This window comes from Fukomys damarensis, unplaced genomic scaffold (genome assembly GCF_012274545.1).
Source record: "Fukomys damarensis isolate Sample0158 unplaced genomic scaffold, DMR_v1.0_HiC HiC_scaffold_16, whole genome shotgun sequence".
Taxonomy (NCBI): domain Eukaryota; kingdom Metazoa; phylum Chordata; class Mammalia; order Rodentia; family Bathyergidae; genus Fukomys; species Fukomys damarensis.
Genome location: NW_022900928.1, coordinates 27,276,526 through 27,286,953, shown reverse-complemented (window position 1 = coordinate 27,286,953; position 10,428 = coordinate 27,276,526).

Sequence of the window (10,428 nt, the reverse complement as noted above, 5' to 3'; positions counted from 1 at the left end):
AAAAAAGAAAGAAAAAGAAAAGAAAATGTACTTGGGTTTTTGGTGTTCTCTTCATTCAACAACTACCATTTACTAATATCTTATTTGATAATTGTTAGTTGGAGACCCATATTCATGCCAGTTTATCACTATTACTGAGTCCCTGAGCAGTCAGTCCCTCTACCTCCAGGGCCATACGGGAGAGACCAAAAGGAGTATAAGTTATTTCTCCTCAGTCAAATAAATAAGGAAATAAACCATGGAAAAACTCTGTTTTAGCCAAGCACAGTGACATGTGTTTATAGTGCCAGCTACTCAGAAGGCTGTCCCAAGAATCTCTTGAGTTTAAAGCCAGCCTGGGTAATGCGAGATTAGAGAGAGAGAGCCTGGCCTGGTATCCCCTGGAATTCCAGCACTCTGTGAAGCTGAGGCAGTACGAATATAAGATCAAGTACAGCTTTGGCAAATTAGCAGCTTAGCCAGACCCTATCTCAAAATAAAAAATAAAAAAGGACTGAGGATGTAGCTCAGTGCAAAGGCCCTGGATTCCATCTCCAGTACCTAAAAAATTTTTTTCAATTAAAAAGAGAGAGAAGAAAACTCCTTTTTCCCCCACCCACTTACCTGCTGCAGTAGAATTTGTAGTGCAAGACAATTTCTGCAGAAGAAATTCTCCTCTGACTAGTGAGAGAGCCAGAGTACAATTAGTAAGAGGTAACATTCTAAATAAAGAGTACTTAACTTTTGAAAAAGATTCTGCTTGTTAGTCACTCCTACTTTGGTAAAGTTTCTTCCTTCAGAAGATCTTACCAGTCCAAGATGTTATTATTCTGAGTTTTTTTCTTGTTCTTATTGTTTTGTTTTGTTTTTTAAGAAGGATCTCACTATGTAGCCAAGACTGGCCTTGAACTCACAGAGATTCTGCCCTAGCCTTCCAAATACCAAGATCATAAAGTCTCTAGGAGCTTATAATTTTAAATTAATTTTATTAATTTTGTCTTTTGAGACAGGGTCTTGCTATGTAGTTCAGGCTGACCTTGAACTCATTCCTGTAGCCCAGGCTGGCCAGGCTGAACTCTTGGTTATCCTCCTGCCTCAGCCTTCTGAGTGCTGGGATTACAGGCTTGCCTCACCATGCCCCCCTGAAGAGTTTGTCTTTTTTTTTTTTTTTTTAATGGGATCGAATTCTGGACCTTGAGCTTTCAAGGGAGGCCCCGGCACCACTGAGCTAAATCCCCGGCTACAGTTTGTAATTCTTGTGGAAATTCCTCTTAGACAAGTCTTTCCTACTTGCCCCCAACGCCAATCCATAATAATTTAGTTAGTATTTAGATGCACAATAGGGAAATATAAAAGTCATGACATATTTGTAAGTATAATATTTATTCTATTAATTCAATAAAAATGACAAAAGCAAAACAGTACACAACCAATAATACAATTTATATTTATTCCATTGTGTTAGACGGGCAGGGGTGTCAAAGGTTAAGCATGATTTTTTTCCGGTTGGTGGGATAATTTTATTTCTATTATGATTTTCATTTTTAAAAAATTAAATTCAAATATGTCAGGCCATACGTGGCACCACCACTTTGTCTCCAAGTTGGGACAGAGATGAATCATTTCAAAGGAAGAACCAGCAGGACTTTGACAAGGGCTGGCTTTGAAGGGGAGGGTCAGGCACTGGATGAAGTGGAGACGATCAGCCCAGGCTAAGTTCAAGCCGGAAGCGCTGACGGTGGCACAACACCGGGCAAAATCCAGCAGCAAAACTGATTACAACGTGGCAGCCGCAGCCGGGAAGGGCGGGCAGAAAAAAGCCAGGCCCATCGTCCTCTTGCCGACTCCCAGCTACCTGAACCTGCCCTTCCGCATTGGTCAGTTGAGGCTCGTTATCAAGGCCCGCCAGTTCCGGGCTGCGGGCTTTCGGTCTCGGTTTGGACCTGCGGCCATGTTGAGTGTGGCAGACAGAGGAGGGTGGAGCAGTTCTCTCGGCAATGACTGAAGCCTTCCGCGGTGCTCTGCTCGTGGTGCTTCTTAGACATGGACTCCCGGGACCGAAGCAAACACGTGGCTTGCCATTAAAATGATCCACATTTGAGAACTGGGCGTTTGTGTGAAGTGCATACATCTCCAGCATTGCTTCACATTCCCAGAGATTTTAGCTTCCTAGAGATGATGTCATGAACAAAACCTTTCCAAGGTCCTAATGCCCGCGGTTAGCTCTCATAACCATTGAGTTACCATGTAATTTATTATTCAAACGGGAACAGCTTGGAGAGTCTATGAATTACCGCCGGCACAACAGGGGTAAAGGGGTATAAACTACACCACTTAGAGATCAGTAGTTTTTAGGGTTTTTCGTTTTTTTTCTTTTTTCCTTTCTTTATGGCGCTGGAGATTGAATCCAAGACCTCACTCATACTAGGCAAACACATGAGCTATATCCACAGCTCCCCACCCTTTTAAAATTGTAAAATATATATAACAGAATTTTCCATTTTAATGTTTAAGCATACAATTCGGTAGGATTAGGGTCACGATGTCATCCATCTATCATCATTATGTATTTCCAAAGTTTTTCATTAGTACAAACAATATACGCATTAGACAATAATGCCCCTCTCGCCAGCCATTGGTAATCTCCAATCCGTTTTGTCTCTATGAATGCTTCTATGCTAGACATTTTATTTTATTATTTATTTATGTATTTTACTGTTTGAGTCAGGGTCTCACTATGCAGTTAAGACTGACCTGGAACTCACTATGTAGCCCATGCTGGTCTCAAACTCACAGCGATCCTCCTGCCTCAGCCTCCCAAGTGCTGGGATTACAGGCGTGTGCCACCATGCCCAGCTCTAGATATTTTACATAAGTCGAACCCTACCTGCAATATTTGTCCTTTTCCATCTGTTTTATTTCATTTAGTTTTTTTTTTTTAACAGGATTGATTTTAATCCAAGGTGTGAATCAGAGGTTCAGTTTCATTTAGTTCTTCAAATGAATATTCTCTATCATTTTCTTCCTTCCATGGTTTTGGCGTCTAGCCTACTTTCTTTTTGTTCTTTTTTAAATTCTTTTTTTCTATGGAGGAAAAATTTATTTGGTTCAGCCTGTAGAGGTTTCAGTCCATCGTCGACTGGCTCCTAGGCAGACTGGCATGGCAGAGAGGCATTGCAGAGGGGAAATAGTCCACAGCAAGCAGGCAGGTGAGAGCACATTGGCTCTCTTTCTGTCTCTTTACTTTCTTTTGATTATGTCATGAGTTAGATCATTGTTTCATGATTTTTCAGTCTTCTTTGTTTTCTAGTACAATTTAACATAATATTTTCAAAGTTCATATTGTAGCGTATGTCAAAACTTCATTTATGGCTGCATAATTATTCCTTGTATGGATCCACCACTCTTTATTCATCTGTTTATATATATTTGGGTTGTTTCTACATGTTGACTATTGTGAAAAATCCTATAAACATTTGTGTAAAAATATTTGTTTTTATTTTATATTCTTTTTCAAGTACTGGGGATTGAACTCAGGACCTTGTACTTGCCAAGCAGGCGCAGTCCTGCTGAGCTATATCCCCAGCCCCATTGTTTTTATTTCTTTTTTTGAGACAGGGTCTCACTAGTTAGTCCAGGCTGACCTTGAACTCATGGTGATCCTCCTGCCTCGGCCTCTTAAGTGCTGGGATTACAGTTTTCATTTCTTTTTGTACAGTTCTGGGAGTTGAACCCAGGTCCTTGCACATGCGAGGCAAATGCTCTACCACTGAGGTATGTTCTCAGCCCTTTTTATTTTGTTTTGAGACAGGGTCTAAGTTGTTCAGGGTGGCTTAAAACTTTCAGTTTTCATCTTGGAAACAGCCTATTTGCCCATCCGTTGGAAACTGGATAAAGAAGTTGTGGTTTTTCTATAAAATTGAATATTACTCAGCCATAAAGAGCGAGAGAATAGATTCATTCATAGGAAAATGGATACATATTGAAGATATACTCCTAAGTGAAATAAATAAGTCACACATGTGTAAATACCAAATAGTTTCCCTGGTGTGAATATTCTGCAACAATGCATAAGATTCTAATAAGATTACTGACATTTAGAAATTTGAAGAAAGGAGCTAAAGGTGTAGGTAGATGAAAATAAAGTGTTTGTAGATGGGGAGGGGAGGAGGGGGTGAAGGGAGGGCAGGGGTAAGGGGAAAAAATGAGAATCAAGACTTGTCATGTAGAGGTGATCCCAACAATGAATGTAACTGTACTGTATCCCTAAAATGTACCAATAAACTCAATAAAATTAAAAAAAAAACTTTCAGTTTTCCTGCCTTTGTCTCCCAAGTAGCTGAGATTACAGGCATGCACTGCCATGCCCAGCTGTATTTGCTTAAGGATCCCAATTTCTGCACATCCTCATCAACACTTACTTTTAATTTTTTAAAAGCCATCCTAGTATTCTTATATTATCTTATTCTGGTTTTGATTTGCATTCCCCTAATGAGTCATGATGTTGAGCATCTTTTCATGGCTTACTCATCATTTGTGTATCTATGTCTATTTAATAACACCTCCCCCTTTTTGCGATGTGGTCTCAGTAAATCACTAAGTTACCCAGGTGGGGCTCTAATTTGAAATCCAACTGTCACAGCCTCCTAGAATGCTGGGATTACAGGCATGGGCTACCATGCCTGGCTTTTTGCCCAGTTTTGAAATGGATCATTCATCCATTTATTGTTAAATTGTAGGAGTTCTATATATATATTCTGGACATTAATTCCTTATCAGATCTATGATTAACATATATTTTTATTTCATTGTCTTTTGCGATAGTATCCTCTGATGTACAAAAGTTTTTAATTTATCTATTTTTTTCTTTAGTTACTTGTGCTTATGGTGTTATATTTAAGAAATCATTGCCAAATCCAGTCATGCAGCCCATCTCATTTTACGGTGTAAAAACTGAAGCCCACAGGGGAAGGGCCTAAGGTCTCAAGGTCACGGGAAGTTAATGACAGCTGCAGTAAGACTCAGATTTCTTTTCACAGTTAACATTAAAAAATAACTTTAAAAGCATTTAAGGAAGGTTTGTTTGCAATGATTAAATACTATAAGAATAAAAGCTTCAGAATAATTTTGTTCCCAGAATAATTTTGCTCCCAGAAAAGACAGATAAAGTTTACATACAGTTTGAATGATTGAAACAGTAGACAGCTCCGATTGAATAATTTTTGATTAGTATGATGGCAAACAAAAAATATTGTTGAGTACTGGGGATAGATCTTGCACATGTGATCTGCCACTCAGCTTTGATAAAGAAAGAAACATGGTCTTATAGTTTATAGAATGGCCTTTTTGTTCATGGCTTGGGACACTAGGATTTTAGAAATTGAAATTTTTCCTGGCTGTTACCTGAAGAACTCCCTGCCTGAAGCAATGATCCAAGATGTCAAGTTCACTTGTTTACTTGAAAAATTTTTTTGTCGGTGAACATTAATAAAAATGCTCTCACAAAATTTGGCTTTTAAAAACAATTTTAAATTAGGAATACATGTCTGAAGTTTGTTTTTTGTTGTTGTTGGTTGGTTAGTTGGGTTTTTTTTTTTTTTGCACCAGGGATCCAACTCAGGACCTTGTGCTTGCAAGGCAGGTGTGGTGCCACTGAGATAAATCCCCAGCTCTGAAGTTTAAATAAAATCATTTTATTCTAAAGATCTCTACAAAGAACTTTACATCCATTTGTATCTTTATTATTCTTGTTTTTGATTGTTTGTTTATTTGTTTTTTGAGATAGGGTCTTGCTATGTAGATCAGACTGGCCTTGAGCTCACTATGTAGCCCAGGCTGGGCTCAAATTCAGAGCAATCCTCCTGTCTCAGCCTCCTGAGTGCTGGGATCACAGTGTGTGCCCAGTGGGTCTTTATTCTTATTTTTTCCATTAATTTGAAAAGTAAAGATAGATTAGAAATTTCTCTGAGATTTACTAGGAGCGACTGGTTAGGACCTAAGCAAAGTTAGTCTTTCAATCTGTGTGTTGCAGTCAAGGTAAATGTTTTGCAGTGCCAATACTTCACATCATATTTTATTTATGGACATTTAAAAATAGCATAATTTCCCCCTTTGTTATGCTTTATGTCTAGATGTCCCTCCAAAGCCTTGTGTGCTCATAGGTGGGGCTTGTGGGAGTGACTGGATACTGGACCATGGGTGTCCGGGACTGGATTAGTCCATTGACTGGTTTAGCTTAGTTTTGGGTGTGCATGCTGGATTTACGGAAAAGCGAAGGCCTAGCCTGGGTGTGGATGGCACCAACAAATAGGCTTACACCGTGCATGGAATCATGAGGGAAAGCAGAAGGAAGGCTTCCTGCTTGGCACGCCATGGATTGTTTCTCTTCTGCCATACTGCCTGCCTTGGAGCCAGCTGACTATGGATTGAAACCTTTACAAACTGAGCTAAAATAAACCTTTCCTCTTTAAACTTGTATGTGTCAGGTTATTTTGTCCCAGCAATGAGAAAATAACTAAGTCACCATTCAACGTCATAAAGTTTGGAGTAGAGAGAATATGTGGGAAGAATTCTTAGATCTTGTCCTATTGCATTAGGGAGTGGCAAAGTCATACCCACATTTTGTTGTGAGTTTGTTTGTTTGTTTGTTTGTTTTTTGAGAAGGGTCTCACTATGTAGTTGAGACTGACCTGGAACTCACTATGTAGCCCAGGCTGGTCTAACTCAGTGATCCTCCTGCCTCAGCCTCCAGAGTGGTGGGATTACGGGCATGTGCCACCACACTCGGCCTGTTGCACTTAAAAAAAAAAAAAGCATAGGATGAGCCACATGCAGGGGCTTGTGCCTACAGTCCCAGCTACTTGGGAGGCTGAGGCAGGAGGACCACTTGAGTCCAGAGTTTGAGACCAGCCAGGGCAATGTAGCGAGAGTCTCTTTCTTCCTTTTAATCCTTTTCTTCTCCGTCCCTCTCCCTTCCCCTCCCCTTACTCTCCTTCCTTTTGAAGTACCAGGGATTCACACTGAGCTATATCCCCAGCCTTTTTAATTTCAAGATTGTCTAGCTAAATTGCTAAATTGTCCAATCTGGGCTCTAACCCTCTTGCCCCAGCCTCTCAGAATGGACCCTGTGTGACTTAGAAAAAAGGAAGTATGTGAAAGCTTTTGCTCTTGAAAATTTTTAAATATTTCTACCAAAATTAGGTTACAAAACTCCCTTCATTAAGCATTTAATTTTATAGGCAGAGAAGCTGCTAATTATGTCCCCTTTTCAAATCTTTCCACAACTCTTCACATCCCCGAGCCAGTATCTAAACTAACCTGAAAGAAAGTTGAGTATAAATACAATTTTCTTCTGTACTTGCAGAATGTATCTCATTTCAGGATAAATAAAAAGGCTTAATAATATCCTCCTTTGCTCCAAGATTCTACAATATATTATAGTATTTTTCTTTACCCTCCCTATAAAAATCAGCTATTATACTACAACATATTTTCTAGTTCAGTTTCTCTGTTGAGCAGAATATGGGTGTGACCTGGCTACTATCTAATGCAAAAGGACAAGACCTAAGAATTCTTCCCTAATATTCCAAACTTTATGATGTTGAAGAGCATCTTAGTTATTGTTCTCATTGCTGGGACAACATACCTGACACCTACAAGTTAGAGGGGGAAAGGTTAGTTCAATTTCTCTGTTGAGCATATGAAACTGCTTGATTCTAAAATCTTGTCATGTTAGGTAGTCTCATTGCTAATGCAAGAAGCCCTTAGCCAGTGGACAGGGCTGCAAAATCTGATTCCTAGTTAAAATTTACGTAGAATTGCCAGATTTAGCAAATAAAAATAGAATGGCAATTAAATTTTAATGTAGAATTTGAAATTTAAATTTTACTTGGCATTCTATACTTTATCTGGCAACCCAATATGTAATATACTAATATTATTCAATCATTATCACAAGTTAGCCTGTGTATATTGAACACTACTAGTTTAAAAGATTGGGCTAAGTTGTGCAGGTTAGATTGAATGTAAAATTTATGCCCTCAAAGGATTTGTATTTATTGGAAGATAAAAGGCAAAAAAATGAAATTATAATAAGCAAACATAAACTGTGTAAGACTGTCAATCTCTGTGTACTTTACATCTTTGGATTTTGACTCTTGATCCTTTCTACGTGCTTGTATTTGCAGACACAAGAGTCTTCCTGTAGTGCAGCTGTTTTAGAATCGGTACAGCTTTGCCTGCTCATTGTTACTAAATAAATAAATAAATATCTGTTACTGAACAGGACTGCCTAACATTTTAATTCTCCATATAGCAAAGTGAGAAATTAGAACACCAAACACTTAAATCCTCTTTAAAATTATAATTTCAAATTTGCTTTATCTTGTGATTGATATTTAATCAGTAGTGGTTTGCTCTATACTTACTATTGGTTCTGTTAAGAATTTAATAGAGGGCCAGGGATTTGGCTCAGTGGTTCCGCTGCCTGCCTCACAAGCGCAAGGGCCTGAGTTTGATCCCCAGTACCACAAGAAGAATTTAATAGAATTTAACGATTCCTAAACAAACACTTGTGAAGATTGTACTTATAGTAAGCCAGGGCCCTTTTGCAACTCATAGGTCATTTTGCAATTTGATTAATTTCATTCTCTAATTTATGAGTTTATAAGTAAAATGAGTTAGTAGTTCAGATACTAATGTTAAGTTTTGAATCAAATATTGGAAAATGAATGATACAATGGAGGAGAGTGATATCTCTGCAAAAACATTTATTTTCTTTATCTCTCTCTGAATAATAGGAACTATTCGTTGAGTTCTTTCTGTGTTCAGGCACTGTGCTAAGCGCTTTGCGACATCATTTAACTTAATCCTTATGGGTTAACCAGGCCTAGAGAGGCTAGAGATGTGGTCCGGTGTTTTTTTTTGCAGGGGGGGGCATCTGGTACTCTTATAAACACTAGAAACAGAAAGCACAATAGCACACATTCCCCTCTACCCTAGGATTTAACCCAGGACTTTGTGCTTCATATGTCCTGCCCCTCAGCAATATCTTAGACCCAAAAATCTTCAAACTTTAGGAAAAACTTCCTGATAATAAGGAACCAGGAAAGGAAAGAGTAGGCAACTGAAGAGACATTTAACCACTATACTGAAAATATTGTTTGGCATGGTGGTGCACACCTGTGATATCCCAGTACTCGGGAGGCTGAAGCAGGAGGAGTTCAAGGCTAGCCTGGATTACAAAATGAGTATAGGGAGAGCATAAAGCACACAGCGAGAACCTGTCTCAAAAAAAAAGGTGAACTTTATATGCTGAAGCTGATAGAGATGGAAAGAAGCTGAACGGCTATTCTCTGAGCTCTGTAATTCTAAGATCAGGAGGGGACTTTATCTTCTCTATGATGCTCTTTTTTTAGCTTTGACACCACACCAACCTATTGTGGAGTCTTGGTTTTTATTTTTGTTTTTTTTTAAAATTTTATCCCATTCCCTCCCTCAAGGCCCCTATTGTGGAGCCTTGCAGTAAGCAGTTTGCTACAAAAAAGACCAAAACAAACAAACAAACAAAAAAACCAAAAACAAACTAAGAAACTTGCTGCAATTCCTACTTCTAAAACAAAATAATGAGCTATTGGTATTCTTATTGTAAATGGAATATGCTTAAAAGTAAACTTGCTACTTTCCTTTCTGGTCCTTGTGTACCTCTTTTGGCACTAATTTTTTTCTTTCCTTTCTTTAGAACTGAATTCCTTAAAGCCAGGCATGGTGGTGCACACCTGTAATCCCAGCACTCGGGAGGCTGAGGCAGGAGGATTGCTGTGAGTTCAAATCCAGCCTGAGCTACATAATGATTTCCAGGTCAGTCTCAACTTCAAAGTGAGACCCTGTCTCAAAAAAAAAAAAAAAAAAAGCTAAATTCCTTAAAAGAATCTTTATGTTTGCCTTCCATTTCTTCATCTTGAATTTACTTCTAAGCCAGACCTGGCTTCTGTCCTAATTATAGTACCAAAACTTCTCAGACCTAAAAAACAAAACAAAACAAAACACCAAAACAGGTCTTGCTTCAAACTCCTAGGCTCCAGGAAGCTTCTTGTTTGGGTGGGGTTTTTATGTTTTGTTTTGTTTTCTGTTAGTAAGATTTTATCTTTGCCTTTTCAACCTACACTCTACTTAGACAGTCACCTCATTCACCTTTATCATTACAATTACCACCAATAAGCTGATGACTCCAGCTCATACTTTATGCCCTGAGGTCCAGTCTGATATGCTATACCAGTAAACTATTTATTATCAACAGTGGTTTATCTCTTGGGCTTGAAGTATAATAAAATGCAAATAGAAAACTCATCAAGTTAGGAAATGAATCTAGTAGTTTTGTTTTGCGAAGGGAATTAAGATTTGCCCACATCTTACTAGGTTTTCAAAGTGCTGGATGAAACAAATATATAT